Genomic DNA, 14,725 nt, shown 5'->3' with positions numbered 1-14,725 from the left:
GCCATGATATATTATCAAAGGCTTTTTCAATATCTAGTCCAGCAATAACTGATGTTTCTCCCTTGCCTTTGTTTTCATGAATGGAAACCATGGCTTTAATAAGATTTATGGAGGAATATCTATTTGGGACAAACCCCACTTAGTCAGATCCAATGATCGAGGGCAGGAATTGATTCAATCGGGAAGCCATAACGGCAAACAATAATTTGGCATCCTGGTTCAGAAGGATATTAGTCTATATGATCCTAACTGAAAAGGATCCTTCCCCGGTTTGGGAAGTAGCATATGTGTCAGGTTATGTCATGTCAAAGAGGTGTGGTGCCCAATGACAGGGTCTGAAAAAAAGTACTCAATATGCCAGCAATGAGGTCAGCCATGATCCTATAGTATTCTGGCCCGAACCCATAGGGCCCCAGGGACTTAGCAAATTTTAATTTCTTTATTCCCTGCCGGATTTCCATCAGTAGAATTGGAGCATTTACGGCATCGATTTGAACAGAGGTGAATTTTGGTAGAGATAATCCCTGAAAAAATTTGTCCCTAACTGAAAGGCAGAACTGCCGGCAGGCATATATATTTTTATAGTATTTTACAAACTGCTCCCGGATCTTGAACTTCTTGGTGGTTATTTTTAATGAGCCTGATAACCTGTTTTTTTTCGATATGGCAAAACTAAATTGGTCAACAGTTTGCCTGCCTTGCCACCCCATTGATATCATTTAAATTTCTGAAAATAGATGTCTTGCCACACCCTCTGGTCTAAGATACTAGGGACCTGGATTGGCCACCATGAGAACAGGCTACTGGGCTTGATAGACCATTGGTGTGACCCAGTAAGGCTATTTTTATGATTTGTTGTATAGTATAATCATTCAAATGAGATCTATGTGTACCCTGCAGGGACTTCAGTTGAGTGGAAAGATCTATACGTGCTGCACTCTGTTGCCTATATTTGCTAGCTACAAATTTAATAATATGCCCTCTCAAGACCGCCTTGGAAGCTTCCCAAAACACATCAGGCCCAACATCCGGAGTATCATTATGTTGAACCAATGGGTGTGAATATATTTATGAAATTCTATATCATAATACATGCGGGGGGTGGAGGGGGTGGGGGGGGGAACATCCAAGCCTTCTCCTTGGCATCCGCAGTGATCCCCAGAACTAGGGTCACTACTGAATGATCTAATAATGGGGGTTCCTCTATTATCGTCTCCTCTACTTGGGGAAATAAAGACATCAGGAGATATCTAAGTGGGTATATGTTTTATGTGAGTTAGAGTAGAAGATGTATTCTTTTTCAAATGGATGACGGGTTCTCCATATGTCCACTACCTCTACATGCTGACACAAAAAGTTCACTCCTTTTTGTAAGTGATCCCTAGGGACTGGCTTGGCGGGAAAACAGTCCAAACTTGGGTCCGCTGTGATGTTAAAATCTTCCCCTAGAATGAGTTGATACGAGGGGTACTGAGTGATAATGCTCAGTAAACTAGAGTAAAATTTGTGGTTATAAATATTGGGTGCATATGCATTACATAGCATTATGCTAAACTAAACTAAACCTTAAGTTTATATACCGCATCATCTCCACGGATGTGGAGCTCGGCACGATTTACAAGAACTTAAAATATAGGAAGAGAAGGGATAAAAAGGTTTACATGAACTTATATATAGAAGAGAAGAGTAAGGGGGGATAGAATTACATTTTAGTGAAAAGCCAGGTTTTCAGTTGCTTGTGGAATAATTGGAGGGAGCCCAGGTTCCGCAGCGGGGTAGTAAGGTCGTTCCGAAGACCTGTGATTCTGAAGAGAAGGGATTTTCCCAGTTTGCCTGCATAGCGAATACCGTGTAGAGAGGGGAAGGATAGTTTTTACCTTTGGGCGGGTCTGGTAGAGTCAGGACTCGAGGAGTTATAAGATAGTGGGATTAAGGGAGGAAGGATGCAGTGAATGATCTTAAAAGCCAGGCAGGAGCATTTGAATGGATTCTGGAAATCACTGGGAGCCAGTGAAGTCTGGCTAGGAGTGGGGAGACATGGTCAGACTTGCGTTTTGCAAAGATCAACTTGGCTGCAGTATTCTGGATTAGCTGGAGTCTTTGAAGACTTTTTTGATAGGCTTAAGTAGATGGTATTACAGTAGTCTAGTTTGGAGAGGATGATGGATTGGACAAGGACGGCGAAATGTTGTTGGTGAAAATAGGATCTTACTTTCCTCAGCATGTGGAGGCTGAAAAAGCATGATTTAGTCAAGGAGTTGAGGTTGTCATTGAGGGAGAGAGAAGAATCGATAATGATGCCAAGGACCTTGCTTGAGAACTCAAGCTGCAGTGCAGCGCCTGAGGGTAGTGCGAAGAGGATAGGCAGGTGTTCTAATTTTGGGCCGAGCCAGAGTAATTTTGTTTTTGATTCATTCAATTTCATCTGTACTGAGAAGGACCAGGAATGGAGTCTCATTATGCAAGCTGTAATGTTCTCGTGGAGGTTGGTGAGGTTCTGGTCTGTCTCAAGGAGGACAAGGATGTCATTAGCGTATGTGTAGATTGTTTCAAGGGGGGATAATTGGAGGAGTTTCAGGGAAGGCATATAGATGTTAAAGAGAATAGGGGATGGGGTGATCCCTGAGGGACACCGCAAGATGGTGTCCATTTGTGTTGACAGTGTAGGAGCGAGAGCATAGGAAGTTTGAGAACCACTTTAGGACAGTAGAGTCAATTCCTATCTCGGAAAGTTGATAAAGTAGTATGTCGTGGTGGACAACAACGAAAGCTGCAGAGAGATCGAATTGTAATAAACCCCCAGAGTTCACCCAGCATGAGGGCATAACATTCTTCTTTATCCTGAATTAGCTTGTGAAGACAGAAGCGCAATTGTTTATGCACTAGAATGGCAACCCCTCTTTGCAGCCCATTGTATGCAGAGTAGCCCAGGTCACCTATCCATTCCCTGCATAATTTCTCATGTTCGGTGGAATTTAAGTGGATTTCCTGCAGATATGAAACATCTATTTGTTGCTTCTTGAGCCACATGAGAATTTTCTTACGTTTAATCGGGGAATGGATACATCTATGTTGAAGGTGGCCACATTCAATTTAACCTTAAAACTTAGTGAGGAATGAACCATATGGTGATAAAGCGTAGTAAAGGAAAAATATCTACAAGGCGACAAACCCCCAAATAGGTCTGTCCGTCCCTCCACTACCAGCACATTCAGCTTTCCAATCTTGGGTCTCCCATATAGTCCCTGTCTATAGAACCACCCCATCTCCCATCCCTAACCAAGCATACCAAACCACACATACACCAATACACCTCCCTGCCCTACCCCCCCCTCCTCCCCAATTCTCCCCACCTTCTACTTCTCCGGTCCTTCCATGCACCACCCCATTTCTCCCATCTTTCAAGCCTATCAGTGTTCCCCCCCTCCCCTCAGCCATAGTACAAATATGGTCCAGAACATGAAAGGTGCCCCATGGAAGAGGGGAATAGAGAAATAGAGATCATAGCTGCAAATCAGTATAGAACTAAAGATAGAAACATGATAGCAGATAAAGTCCAAATGGCCCATCTAGTGTGCCCATCCGCAGTAACTATTATCTCTTTCTCTCTCCAAGAGATCACACGTGCCTATCCCAGGACCTTTTGAATTCAGACACAGTCTCTGTCTCCACCATCTCTTCTGAGAGACTGTTCTATGCATCTACCACCCTTTCTGTAAAAAAGTATTTCCTTAAATTACTCCAGAGCCTATCACCTCTTAACTTCATCCTATGCCCTCTCATTACAGAGCTTCCTTTCAAATTAAAGAGACTCAACTCATGCACATTTACATTACTTAGGTATTTAAACGTCTTTTTATCATATCTCCCCTCTCCTGCCTTTCCTCCAAAGTATACAGATTGAGATCTAAGTCTGTCCCCATATGCCTTATGATGAAGACCACATACCATTTTAGTAGCCTTCCTCTGGATCAACTCCATCCTTTTTATATCTTTTTGAAGGTGGAGCCTCCAGAATTGAACACAATATTCTAAATGAGGTCTCACCAAAGTCTTATACAGGGGCATCAATACCTCCTTTTTCCTACTGGCCATACTTATCCCTAAGCAACCTAGCATCCTTTTAGCTTTTACTGTCACCTTTTCAACCTGTTTGGCCACCCTAAGATCATCACATACAATCACACCCAAGTTCCACTCTTCACCCCCTAATCTGTACTGTTCCCTCGGGTTTTTGCAGCCCAAATGTATGACCTTGCATTTTTTAGCATTAAATTTTAGCTGCCAAATATCAGACCATTCTTCAAGCTTTGCCAGGTCTTTCTTCATGTTATTCACACCATCCGGCGTGTCTACTCCACTGCAGATTTTGGTATCATATGCAAAGAGGCAAATCTTACCCGACAACCCTTCAGCAATATCATTTATAAAAATATTAAAAAGAACAGGCCCAAGAACAGAACCTTGAGGCACACAACTGGGAACATCCCTTTCCTCAGAGCGATCTCCATTGATCACTACCCTCTGTCGCCTTCCACTCAACCAGTTCTTGATCCAGCTCTTGATCCACTTTGGGACTCATCCCGAGGGCACTCAGTTTATTTATTAGAAATCTGTGTGGAACACTGTCAAAGGTTTTGCTAAAATCTAAACACACCACATCTAACGCACATCCTCTATCCAATTCTCTGGTTACCCAGTCAAAGACATTGATCAGATTTGTCTGACAAGACCTACCTCTAGTGAATCCATGTTGCCTCCGGTCCTGTAATCCACATTCCAGAAACTTGACAATTTTCTGTTTTAAAAGTGTTTCCATTAATTTGCTTAGCACAGAAGTCAGACTTAATGACCTGTATTTCCTTACTTCTTCCTTACTTCCACTTTTGTGGAGAGTGACCACATCCTACCTTCGCCAGTCCTCTGGTACCACTCCTGACTCTAGAGACTCATTGAAAAGGTCAGTCAGTGGAGCTACCAGAACTTCCCTAAGTTCTTTCAGCACCCTAGGATGTACACCATCCAGCCCATCGCTTTATCTACCTTTATTTTAGCTAGCTCTTCACAAACCCAACCCTCTGAAAATCAATCAGGGTTTATTACTCTTCCATCCCTAATCACATTTGTCTTCTGTGGTCCTGCTCCCAGCGCTTCAGCCGTGAACACAGAACAGAAATATCTGTTAAGAAATTCGGCCTTTTCTTTATCAGCTTCTATATATTCCTCCCCTTCACCTTTGAGTCTCACAATGCCTCTTTTGCATTTCTTTCTATCACTAATATAGCTTACCGTGTCAGCTAAAGTCTGACCACATTTGTTCTGAAGCAGCCCTTCCTCTACTGAAAGTAACAGATGATGAAAACAAGTCTTATACCAAGCTCTCAACTTTGCTGACTCCCATTCCCTGATCATGAAAATATCACTAGGGCACCAACAAGTCCAGTGCCCCGGAGTCACCCCTGAGCCGGTACAGCAATATTCTCAGGCTGTACTGTGGCCCTCCTGGGGTCTGCTGAACCAGCTGCTATGGTGGGGTATCTAGCAGACAGATCATGCAGGCTATCTGCACGCTGTGGCCCCCCCAATCTCAAAACTCAAAAGCAGGAGACATCAGAGTACTCCACGAACCTGGGCCAGCTCGGGGTAAGGGAGTTGGTAAAATAGGTCCTCATGTTGCGTTCCCACAGCAGTTGCTCTGCCGATTGCAGGAAGGGAGGAAGGGCAGCAAAAACTCAAGTCCCGAGTTCTCAGTGACAGTAGAAAGAGATACAAAGATTTGGCAAATAAATGTAGGCAGTGGCGTACCAAGGGGGGGCGGGGGGGGGGATGCGCCCCAGGTGCCAGCCCTGAGGGGGTGCTCCCGGCCTTGCCGTTCAGTCCCTCTCACCCCCGAAGGACCGCTCGCTCCACACCACCTGTGAAGCAGGATCGCGACGTCAGCGATCCCTGAGCTGCTTGGGCGCTGCTTCCTGCGCCGCGGTCCTGCCCCTCCTCTGACGTCAGAGGAGGGACGGGACCGTGGCGCAGGAAGCAGCACCTAAGCAGCGCAGAGATTGCTGACGTCGCGATCCTGCTGCGGCTGATTCATAGGTGGTGCGGGGAGGCCAGGGGGGCAAGCGGTCCTTCGGGGTGGGTCGGGCCATCAGGCCTTCAGGGTGGGGCGGGCGGGCAGGCAGGCTTTCAAGGGTGAGGGGGGACAGGCAGGCAGGCAGGCCTTCAAGGGGGGGGACAGGACTTCGGGGGGGGGGTGTGCAGACCTTCAAGGGGTGCAGGCCTTCAAGGGGGAGGGACAGGCCTTCAAGGGGGGGGGCAGGCAGGCCTTCAAGGGGGGACAGGCCTTCAAGGGGGGTGCAGGTCTTCGGGGGGGTGCAGGCCTTCAAGGGGGGGACAGGCCTTCAAGGGGGGGACAGGCAGGCAGGCCTTCAAGGGGGGACAGGCCTTCAAGGGGGTGACAGGCCTTCAAGGGGGGGACAGGCCTTCGGGGGGGTGCAGGCCTTCGGGGGGGTGCAGACCTTCAAGGGGGGGACAGGCCTTCGAGGGGGGTGCAGACCTTCAAGGGGGTGCAGGCCTTCAAGGGGGGGACAGGCCTACAAGGGGGTGGGACAGGCCTTCAAGGGGGGTGCAGGCCTTCAAGGGGGGACAGGCAGACCTTTAAGGGGGGACAGGCCTTTGGGGGGGACCCTGGTTTAGAAGTACATGGAGGGAAGGGGGTGTTCAAAGAGACGTGCATATGCCAAACTTTGGGGGGGGGGGGGAAGAAATAATGGGTCTGAAAATAGAGGAGAGGGAGAGAGATGATGGACCATGGGATTTAGGGAGGGAAGGAACAGAAAGGGAGAGAAATTGGACACAAGGGATGGTGTGGAGGAGGAATAGAGATACTGGATAGGAGGGTAATTAGAAAAAGAAAGGGAGAGATGGTGGACTCTGTGGTGGTGGGGAAGGAGGGAGAGATGCCGGATGAAAGGGTAGTTAAGAAAAGGTGGATCTGTGGAGGGAGATGAAAAAAAGGAAAGATACCAGACTTCCTGGGAAGGGAAGGGAAATGGAAAGGGAGGACAGAGTTGGCAGATGGATGGTTAGCATGCAGAAAGAAGGAGACCCTGGCAAGCAAGTTATCAGAAGAAAACCAGAGCCTTGGACCAACAAGATTTGAAATATAACCAGACAACAAAAGATAGAAAAATTAATTTTATTTTCTGTTTTGTGATTATAATATGTCAGATTTGAAATGTGTATTCTGCCAGAGCTGGTGTTGGACTGCAAACATGAGCTAGGATTTAACAGAGAGAGGAAAAGTCCTTTTTGTTTCTTTATTTTATTTACACCACAGCGCCAGTGTGGTTAGGAGAAGCCAAAGGGGGTGAAAAAGCTATAAAACCCACCAGGAGTTTTGAAAAAAAATCACCCAACTGGGCAGGAAAATCGAATTGAAAAACCAATTCAATAGGCTGAATCGAATCAAAATTTTTTTTCCTGAATCTGGCAGCATTAGTTTGCGCTACTGTCTTAGACTTTAGGACCTGGGATTGGGGAGAGATGGCATCCTCAGTACTTTATAATGCAAGTGAAACGAGGATTTGGTCAGACTTTTGAAGGGTCTGCAGAAAAAAAATATTGTATAGGCCGGGGACATGAGACAGCAGGAAATGGGAATTTTTCTTCCTTCTATTTTTGTGAATGGAAAGGCTGAAGATGTCAGAGAGTTCAGTTAAAATATGTGCTTTATAAGAAAATATAATAATGTAATTTATAAAGTTTATAGCATAGCTGGCCTACCCAGTGAGGTGTTCCTAGTGGTGATGGTGGCAGCGTGTCAATGTGTTGAGAGGAAGAGGTGGTCTGGGAAATTCTGCTGAGCAAACTCCGGGCCCATTTCCACCCCCCAGTTAGTCCACTCCACTCAACTGGTTCACACACTGAGTGGGTCTTTGGGTGTTGTTTTGGGATCTCTTCCAGTGGTTTATCAATATCTCCTTCTGGTCCAAGGAAGGAAACTTTGTTATCCTTAGCATTGACCTACAGAATATGTTTGTAACAGCGCTGCTTGTGTGGCATTAGGCTATGTAGTGATCGAAAGAAAAAACAGACCTTTGCACATTTTTGCACTATATGGTGGGTGTATGAGGAGATTCACATTTCCTACACAGCTAAGTCCATGTGAAGTTACCTTGTGCTGTATTTGACATCTAGCAAGGTCTCTGTTTGAAAGGAAAGATCTAAACTTAAAAATGAAGTGGCCAGAAGTTATGGTAAAAGCAGATAGTGTAGCTGGTTTTAAGAAAGATTTGGACAAATTCCTGGAGGAAAAGTCCATAATCTGTTATTAAGACATGGGGGAAGAGTCTGCTTGCCCTGGATCGGTAGCATGGAATGTTGCTACTCTTTGGGTTTTGACCAGGTATTAGTGTCCTGGATTGGCTACCATGAGAATGGGCTACTGGGCATGATGGACCATTGGTCTGACCCAGTTAGGCTATTCTTATGTTATGTTCTCATCTGTAGGGGCCTTTGTTTTCACTTCTTATTTTAATGCATTTTTTTTCTGGGAACTTATCAGTGTTTTTTATAATAGGAACAAAAATGGAAGAGAATTAATGTGTGTGGGATGAGGGGGTAACTAATTTCTTCAGCTAAATAATTCAATCCACTTCAAACAGACATAGGAGAACTCACGCACCATTCACACACCCTCCAACCAAAAACGTCAAAAGAAAAAAACTGTTCGACAACCTCTTAGCCATTCGAGCTGCAACATTCGACCCCCAACTCTACAACCAATTGACATCGACCACAGACTGCAAAACCTTCAAAAAGAAATAAAAAATCCTTCTATTCAAAAAACACATAAAACCGAACTAACACAATCAACTGTCCCAAGCATCACCTGCAACTTCTGATGTCATGACAATTCAGACATAATTTATGTTATGTTATGTTTGGAATATAAGAAAATTTTCACTGCCTGTTTCTATTCTGACCATTTATTCCGTTTCATGGTCATTACAAAAAATATTTTTTTACATTGGGGGGGGGGGTGTCAAAAAATGATGGGCCCCGGGTGCCACATACCCTAGGTACGCCACTGAATGTAGGCCTCACATCTCCCAACCGGTCCTCCACTAGGGATCACTGAAGTCTAGCCAAGAAGTCCTTGAGCTCGTCTGGCATCTTGAAAAACAACATGCGATTCTCATGGGAGATCTTGTACTTTCTCTGGGTATTGTAAAGGAAACTTGACCTTCTTTTGAAACAGCTGTGTGCAATACGAGGCCCAGGCTCTCCATTGCTCCGAGATCTTTGCAGAGTACTCCTGGAACAGGAGAACCTGGTGGCCATTATGCAGGAGGTCTCTCTTGTTTTTATAAAGATTCAAAAGTTTGTGCTTATCTGCACAATTCAGGATCCCAGCCATCACCGGTCTTGGATGATACTCTTCCGCCTTGAAGACGCCCATGCGGTGAACTCACTCCACTCGCAGGGGTAGTTCAGCCTTGTCCACTCCCAGTTCTGCTGGCAGACATGTGGAGACTAAATCCCAAAACTCTTTCTCTTGCAGGGTTTCAGGAAGCCCAATCAAGCAAATATTATTTCTGCAGCTCCTGTTCTCCTGATCTGGCTTCGAGTCTCCTGCACTTCTCTTCCATCACTCTCAACATGGCTTCTAGGCCTCCCGTCCGGTCTTTGTGGGTCAAGATACGTTCCTCTACATGCTGTATTCAGGAAGCCTGCCATGCCAGCATGTCTTTAATCTAATCTGATCTTCCATTTGTGAGTCGCACAAACTTATACAAGATCAAGGCGACAATGCCATCCACCGATGATTGGAACTTGGTCAGCCAGTCTAGTAAGGCTGCAAGATGCTTTTTAAGCTCAAGAATGGCTTCTTCTTGTATTGTGATCACAGGGACACATCGGAGAGGCAGGTGTGTTTGGTGACACCATCTTGGGAAGCATAGTGTAGCTGCCAGCAGCTGGGTCTGATCGCTGTTACTTCCCCCTACAAATTAAAGTAATCTGGCATGATGTGGCAATGCAAAATCAGGTAAAAATGGTGGTTAAATTAAGCTGGAGTGGGAGAGACAAGGAAGCACGTCTGGTCAGCCTCAGTGCATCACATGACCCCAGAGGAACAAGTTATATTGTGTTTAGCCATAGAAGGGCTGAGAATTATTGGTGAAGGAGGGTCTTCTGGAGGGAACTGAAAGGAGACTCTTTTGGTGGGTGGATTGGAGATGTTCTGATCAAGAGTAAGGTATAGCCCCGAGTAAAAGCTTGAAGCACTCACTAATCTGTTGATGGAAGTAGAATAATTTGCCTCCGATGAAGAAATTGGGAGGAAGAAGCAGGGAATTGCCGGCAACACTTTCTAAAAAAAGTCAAAAGGAGGACTGATGTTTTGCATTGAGTCATTGTTGTCTTGCATAGGGTCATTGAGCAGGAGGCCTAGATGATGATAAAGATGGCAAATAGTAATGCCATTTGATGTTATAGTAATATGAACATCCGGATAAGGCAGAATATCTTCTAGACGATGAAGAAGATTGAGAGGTGTGTGGTTTAGATAAAATGGTTATAGTGTCTGTGTGCTTTTTGATTTTATCTGCCACTTCCTTAATTTTGTCCCCAAACAGGTCATCACCCTTACATTGGAAAGGCATTCTTGAACTGAAATTTCTAGATCAGAGATTCTAAAGACAGACCAATTACCACTGCAGATGTTCGGGAAGAAAAATCACATGCATCAAAAGTTTCTCTCGACATATACATATCTCAAGTTCTTAGATAATTATTGAAACTGTTTTAGTTTATCTGGAGGGAGGAATTCCTCAAACTCTGATAGTTGTGTAAGTAAGGATTTAAAATAAATGGACATATAGAATTAGTAGCCGTTATTCTATTGATGAGCACAGATAATTGGAAAATGTGTTTGCCAAAAGAATCCAATGTCCTGGCGTCTCTGCCTGGAGATGTATAGTGCTGCGTATATCTATCAGAGCTATATAAATGTTGAAAAGCAGGAGGAGGAGTAGCAGAAGCATGTGAGCTGTATGATCATTTGAGGGCACATTCACAACTAATGAATGATATTGAAGTTGAGTTCTGTCAAAGCCTGGACACTTTTGAACTCTATACATTGTGTCTTTCTTTTTAAATGCTACCAGAACTGACAGGGGATTCTCTCAGTTCTTGAGTAAAGTTTCTTTCATGACCCTATGCAAAGGTACCTTAATGCAGAGGTTCTCAACATGTGGTACGTTTACCCCAGGGGATATGCGCACCATTGTCAGGGGCTATGTGGCGCCGGTGCTGTATGTCTCCCAACTTCCTTCTGTTGTCACGTATCTCCCACCTTCCACCCCCCTTCCCCGACCAGCAGCGGCAGCGCACTGTGTGCTTTTAAGCTGCCACTAGCGTTAGTTTAGCCGGCAATTCCATCAGGCAGCCTTGGCCCGCCTCCGATGAAAGAGGAAGTTGCATCTTCGGAGGTGGGCCAGCCTAGCAAAGGTCCCAAGGCTGCCTGATGGAACCATGGCTAAACTAACGCTAACAGCAGCTGCGTGGGCAAGTTAAAAGCATACAGTGAGCTGTCATTAGGGAGAGGAGAAATACTGCTGAGCCGGCGATTCCATCAGGCAGCCTTGGGCCATTGCTAGGCCGGCCCACCTCCGATGATGCAATTCCTTTTTTCCGTCAGAGGTGGACCAGTCTAGCAAAGGCCCGAGGCTGCCTGATGGAATTGTTGGCTCAAAAGTACCTCTCCCTAGTGGCAGCTCACTGTGTGTTTTTAACTTCCCCACACAGCTGCCACTAGCGTTAGTTTAGCCGCGGTTCCATCAGGCAGCCTCAGGACCTTTGCTAGGTCGTCTCACCTCTGACAAAAGAGCATGTTGCATCATCGGAGGTGGGTCAACCTAGCAAAGGCCCCGAGGTTGCCTGATGGAATCGCAGCTAAACTAACGCTAGCAGCTGTGTGAGAAAGTTAAAAGCACACAATAAGCTGCTGCTAGAAAGAGGAAAGGTACTGCTGGACAGGCAGAAGAGGTACTGCTGGATATGGGGAAGGGAAAAGAGGTACTGCTGGACATGGGGAGAAGGAGAGATGCTGCTGGACAAGGGGGAGAAAAAGGAAAGGGAGAAGAGGTGTTGCTGGAACTGGCAGAAGAGGAGGGGAAGGGAAAGGTGCTGCTGGACTTGAAGGAGAAGGGGAGGGAAAGGAAAGGTGCTGCATGCTGAAGGGGAGGGTGAGATGGTGCATGGGGAGAGAGCATATTAGTTATGAGTTGGGTGTGGGGAGGGAAGGAAGGAAAATTGTTGCAGGATGAGTGAGAGTGATGAGCGAGGGAGAAATAGTGCATGGGGAAAGAGCATATTGTGGGTGGGGTTGGGGAGAGATGTACTGGGTGTGGGAAGGAGAGATGTCACACTTGAGGGAAGGGGCAAGGAGAAAGATAGTACAGGAGGCAGATAGTGTTGGAGACAGAGATATGGATGGGGAGGGCAGAGAGGAGGGAAGGAGAAATGTCACACTCAGAGGAAGGGGAGAGGGCAGAGAGAAAAAGTTGGACTCATGGAGAGAGAGAGAGAGAGATGTTGGTTGGGGGAGGGAAGGCAGAGAGAAAGAAATGTTGGATTGGTGGAAAGGAGGGAGACATGATGGATGTGGCAGTAGAGGGAGTGGGAGAGATGCACCCTGGATCTCTTTCCCCACTCCCTTTGCAGCGAAGGAGGGAATGAGAAAAGGACAGTGAGAGAGAGGGAGACATGATGCCAATGGGAGTGGAGGAGAGAGGAAGAAAAGTTGGCCTCATGGAGGGACAGAGAGAGAGATGTTGGTTAGGGAAGGGAATGAGGTTCAGAGGAGAAGCGTGCAGGAGGCAGAAAGAAAGAAATATTGGATGCACAGTCAGAAGGAAGTCCAACCAAAGACTCATGAAATCACCAGACAACAAAGGTAGGAAAAATGATTTTATTTTCAATTTAGTGATCAAAATAAGTCAGTATTGAGAATATATATATGCTGTCTATATTTTAAACTATATTTGTCCATTTTTCTTTAGTTGTTACTGAGGCAACATTGAACATAAGAATTGCTGCTGCTGGGTCAGACCAATGGTCCATCGTGCCCAGCAGTCTGCTCCCGCGGCGGCCCTTAGGTCAAAGACCAGTGCCCTTACTGAGTCTAGCCTTATCTGCGTACGATCTGGTTCAGCAGGAACTTGTCTTGCATATTTTAAGGTCATCTACCTTGACCTCTTTGAAAAAAAAAAATGAATATAAACGATAGTTTAACATTGTCTCTGCGTACAGTGTGCTTTGTGTTAATTTTGTGGTTAACATATGTATTAATAAGATTATATTGTGTGTATATGAAAAATGGACGGAAGAAATTGCATTACAATTAGTACTATCATTAAGGGGTGGGGATACTCAAATTATAATTGTTAGACTTAGGGGGTACTTGGCTTGAAGAAGTTTAGAAACTCTGCCTTAATGCATTCAATTTTGAGGCATGCCTATTAGGAGACATCAGCTGGATGGAATGAGAGCATTCCTTGATGCATCGATGCTGTCTGTGTTTGGGAGGACATAGTGCCATAACTAAAAGGGGAAGAATGTTTGTGCTTCTTAGCTTTCTTACACGCCGCATCCCTTGATGTGCGAAGCACAGATGAAGAGGAAGTAGAGTCCTGTCCCTTTAAAAAGTCCAATGCTCTGGATGCGGTGTCAATGCACTTGTTTGTTTATTCATATATATTCCGCCCTTCACCAGGACGGGTTACAAACTTTTATACAAAAACTATAACATTATATCAAACATTACATACACCATCAACAATACATACTCCCACAACACAAAAAACTCCCACTTGGTGTCAAGTCATAGGAAACTGGGTATTGGGTTCTGAGTCCCCTCCCATACTTAATGTCAATGCTGGCGCAGTACCAAAAAGTTTTTCAAACTGACGTTTTTGGGCTTTCGGTGACCTCTTTTCCATACAGAGACAGGGATCACAGTGAATGCCCCAATGTTCAGGACCAGACACTAGACACGCCAATTGTATGGGTCAGAGCCTGAAGTGGTCCGAAGGAATCGAAAACATTTCTTAAAGCCATTCAGTATCCTCTTTGACATGGAAGGGAGAATGGCTGATGGTAACTCAAAGGGCTCAATGGCTCAGTGAAGTTAAGTAATTAGGATGCCAAAAATAGTGATGAAAATAGTGCTTGGAGTGGCCTGAATGCCCAAAACAATAAAAATTTACAAAAATGAAACAAAGTTGGGTAAAATATTAGAATACTAGTCTTTAAGCCCGTTACATTAACAGGTGCTAGAATGTGTGTCTGTCTTTCTTTCTTTCTTTCTTTCTCTCTCCTTGACCGCTTTCTGTCTGTCTGTCTTTCTTTCTGTCTCTCTCTCTCTCCTTGGCCACTGTCTGTCTGTCTTTCTTTCTCTCTCTCTCTCCTTGTCTGCTGTCTGTTTTTTCTTTCTTTCAATCTCTCTCCCTGGCCCCCTGTCCTTCTGTGTATGTCTTTCACTCCCACCTACCTGTCTTTCAGTGTGTCAGTCTGTCAATGTCCTATCTGTTTTTTTCTTTCAATCTCTCTCCCTGTCAATTATCGTGCCCAATCCTACCGTTTTTTTAAATCATGCGTTGTGTTGGGAAGGGCAACCGGCACAGAGTAACCGCTGCTGGATTAGGTTAAACCGCCACTTGAAGCA

General features: G+C 45.3%; 1 protein-coding gene across 2 annotated transcripts in view; it reads right to left on the bottom strand.

Moving 5' to 3' along the window:
* The window catches only part of TUBGCP3 (tubulin gamma complex associated protein 3), a 323,260-nt gene that overhangs the window by 47,332 nt on the left and 261,203 nt on the right, over nt 1–14,725 (bottom strand). The gene's annotated exons all lie outside the window — the stretch shown is intronic.

Source organism: Geotrypetes seraphini, chromosome 6 (assembly GCF_902459505.1).
Source record: "Geotrypetes seraphini chromosome 6, aGeoSer1.1, whole genome shotgun sequence".
Taxonomy (NCBI): domain Eukaryota; kingdom Metazoa; phylum Chordata; class Amphibia; order Gymnophiona; family Dermophiidae; genus Geotrypetes; species Geotrypetes seraphini.
The sequence above is the reverse complement of the archived record's forward strand: the minus strand, read 5'-3'. Positions and strand labels throughout refer to the sequence as shown.